General features: G+C 39.7%; 1 pseudogene; it reads right to left on the bottom strand.

Moving 5' to 3' along the window:
* The window catches only part of LOC103782622, an 11,963-nt pseudogene extending 8,687 nt beyond the window's left edge, over positions 1–3,276 (bottom strand).
* Between the last annotated feature and the right edge of the window lie 466 nt (positions 3,277–3,742).

Genomic DNA, 3,742 nt, shown 5'->3' on the forward strand with positions numbered 1-3,742 from the left:
AACAAATGTGTTTTTTTTTTTTAAACTATCATCTCAAACAATAATTTGTTAATACAAAATTACCCATCCAATTTCTCAAATTTCAGATAAGTCTGTTCCCCTTCATAGGGCTTGAAATCAACACAAGACTTCAGCCTGAACATGTCAAACACCTGCAGGATAACACCTTTAGCATTCAGATCCGAAACACACAGCAGAGAGTAACAACAACTGTTCTGCTTTCATAATATTATCAAGATCCATAATTCTGTATAGAAAGTATGAACAAATGTGCATTAAAAAGATGAAGCTAAATAAAAAAAGTGTCTACCTGGGTGAAAGAGCAGGAGGCTGTTAGCAGAATTCCCTGACGAGAGTCATTTTGGCAGAGGCCATAGGGAGAGATAATATCTTTCATTAGATAAACTGATAATTCTGAAGCAAACAAGCAGGTTTTTGGACATCCAGGGCATTGCTCAAGTTTTGCTGGGTAATTTTATTGCACATTATTATATAATTTCAGGTATTGTAAACTTTGACCTTGGGGCTAGTAAACACAGAAGAGATCCACAGGATTTTAACACTGATTTAGTTTTTGCTCTTAAATTGTTCAGGAGTTACAACAGTGCCTAAAATGAGATGAAAACAAGGAGGGAGAATGTTCTGAACTTTTTTGCTCATAAAATATCTGCATTTCCTTTCTGCCTGTACTGAGCTGGGGCTGTTAAGAAGAGATAAGGCTTGAAGCATGCAGCAGATCAACACTCTTGTTCTTGAGATTAGGATTTCCTGACTTCATTATCTAGAGATCTCAGCCAGATAGGCTGGTATTACTTAAACTGGCTGCTGGTTAGCATCTGGCTGGTCACTGAGGCTGTTACTGAGGACAACATGTGCTGGGGCAGAGCTGCTTTGTTCTCCCTGGCCAGGACTAACAAGGGCATTAAAGCAGAATAACAATAGTAAATGAAACAAAAGCAACCCAGAGAGGTGGACAAAACCAGAGTATGTCTAATGCAAGTAAGACAGAGCTACCATAATAAAAACTCTTATTAGCCAGGCTGTCAGCTAGGATGTAAGGGATAGGAAATTTCCATCTGGAGGAGCTGTTTCTCAGAGCATTCCTTTGCAGCTGTTAATGAGACCAACATGCTTGTGTTAACATTTTAAAGCCAATGCACACTCTTGCTGATGTTGGGTTAGATCAGCAGCACGCACCAGTAAGATAATAACACTTTCAAAAAGCTTCCTTTCCATTTCTGAAATGAGATAAACAACCATTTAGGTAAGAGAAACATACCAAGAACTACAATGTGGTTTCTTTCCAAGACCACACATTCTATCAGACTGACTGATCAACCAATCCGTCTCTCTTTAAAGAGCAAGTTCCCAGAAATAATGAAAACCAATAACCATTGTCACACTATAGCATGCCAGCCCTCAGTCTGCAGTTAAGCAGAATTTGGGGTTGAATTAAGTCTTCCATGCCAATTTCATAACACCTGCCCAGCAGAGATTTTTATTCTTTTTCCCAGACTTGTATCCTGAAACATTGTGGAATCCTGAATATTGAGGTTGATCTATAGGTAGAATGGATTTGTCCAGAAGTTAGACATCTAATAGCCTAACTAGTTAGCTAAACAAGACTAATCACCTGGGCTTCTCCAGGTGATCAAAGAAAAAAGATAAGGAACCTGGAGAGGGAAGAGGTTCAGCCTGAACCAAGCTCAGACTGAAGCAATTAAATCTATGCACATTTGTCTCAGATCCCATTACAGCTGTGTGCCCATCCAGTTGCCCAAACATAGGTGTCTGATGCCATTTCCAAAACACACACACAGGCTGGTAGATATGAAGTTTGGGAGACTCCTTCCCCTTCTAGAATGGTGCTGGAGGGGATGGATTTGAGCTGGCAACAGACACCTCTGTTATAGGCTGCTGATCCTCATCTCTCATGTTTTAAAAACACAGCATTTGAGACTCTAATTTTATACCCATCTTTTTTTAAGATACCACATTCTCCACAGAGCTGAGGCCAAACTCCAGCCACTGCGTGGTCCTGCTATTGTAACATATTCATTTAATGCCGCCGTATAAAAACAATCCCAGCATAAACCTTTTATTGTGGAAATAACTTATATTCTCTTCACATACATATGAAGAGAAGGAGGGGAAAAAACAAAACAAAACAAAACAAAACAAAACAAAACAAAACAAAACAAACCACCTTACCGCATGTTTTCTGTTCTGTCAGCAAAACCAGAGGAAACTTATACCAGGGCATAAAGCAGATAAGCAGACAATGCCAGGAAACAAAAAAAAAGCCAAACTCTCAAAGCAATGCTCTGAAATCCTGGGGCTGGGATGAAGGTACTGAAGCTTCATTTCTTGGTCATTGGTCATGTGAAACCAACCAATTCATTTAAGATAAATGCACACAGACAAAGGAGCAGGTGAATTAGAGTCCTCGCCAAGGTTTCTCCAGGAGTTGTGTTACAGAAGAGTACAGTGGGAAGAGATGCAGCTTCAGCCCAGGGGTTGCTGAGCCTTCCTCAGGAGCAGTTGAGTGTGTTTCCAAATTTATGATTAAGATCAGATCTTGAGCTTCCTACAAAATTATGCTTGTGGAAATTTCCTGGCCTTTCCATCTCCCTGTTCCGACATCAACCCCTTATAGACCTTTCTTTCCTTGACTCTGTGCCCCACTCCTGCCTTTCCACCTTCTCTGACTGCTACCAGACTACAAAGCAGAGGTCTTCTCCTTTCTGTTCAGAAGCAGTTGAGATTCATCCTAAATATTTTTAATTGTCTTGCAATAGTCACTGTATCTGTGACACATTTGAGATTTTCTTCACATAGAAAGGAGCTTTCAGTCCCCCTGGTGCCATCACACCTCTCCGACTTGTGGTCCCCAAAGTCTAGCTCAGATCTCTGTAATACTTCAACACTGCTTATTTACTGTCCTGCTTTACCTGAGTTTATTTCTGGAATGTCCTTTCTAAGCTGCTCTCCATCAACATCAGCAGCTATTAAAAGAAATAATACACCTAAGTTAGTAAGTAAATTACATTAGTTGACATAATTCCCCACTGGATGACGGACAGTCTTCCACATAAAAATACAACATCCTTACCTCTATCTTCAACAGAGTTTTGGATCTGAAACATAGAAAGCATAGTTTCAACATCACAGAAAAATGAAGTGAAATCTCACCCTGATCCCAAGCCAGAAAATGGAGGAGCAGGTGGGAATACCATAAAGGCAGAGGAGCAGGTAACCAGTGCTGTGAAACAGCATAACCTCCAGGAATCCATTTCAGAAGAACACCTGATGCTACCTGCCAGTGTAGGTATAGTGTCCTGCAGCCTTCTAAAGTACTGGTAAGCATAAGCCATGAAAAAGTTGAACTTTAAAAGGATGAGTAGATTTTAATCTTATTAAATATAGACATAAGCCAACCTGGTAAGCAATCTGCCTCCCCATTTTATAACTATTCTTGATATATTAACCCTTGTAGCGACCAGGAGTGATTGAACTATTTTAAATATCTGTGACTGCTTCAGAGGTAATCTCACCTTTTTCCTTCTGATTTATGAATGATCCTGGCCCCATTCTGACACAAAACCACCAAAGCTGCTGAGTATGTAAAAAACAACATCTTCAAAAGAAGAGACCTATTGTCTGCAACCTTAATAAATCACTTTAAAAGAAGGTTTTCTTTTTTTTTTTTTTTTTTTTTTTGTGGTGGTGGTGCCTTTTTTTT

This window comes from Merops nubicus, unplaced genomic scaffold, assembly GCF_000691845.1.
Source record: "Merops nubicus isolate BGI_N331 unplaced genomic scaffold, ASM69184v1 scaffold19532, whole genome shotgun sequence".
In the NCBI taxonomy this organism is placed as follows: Eukaryota; Metazoa; Chordata; class Aves; order Coraciiformes; family Meropidae; genus Merops; species Merops nubicus.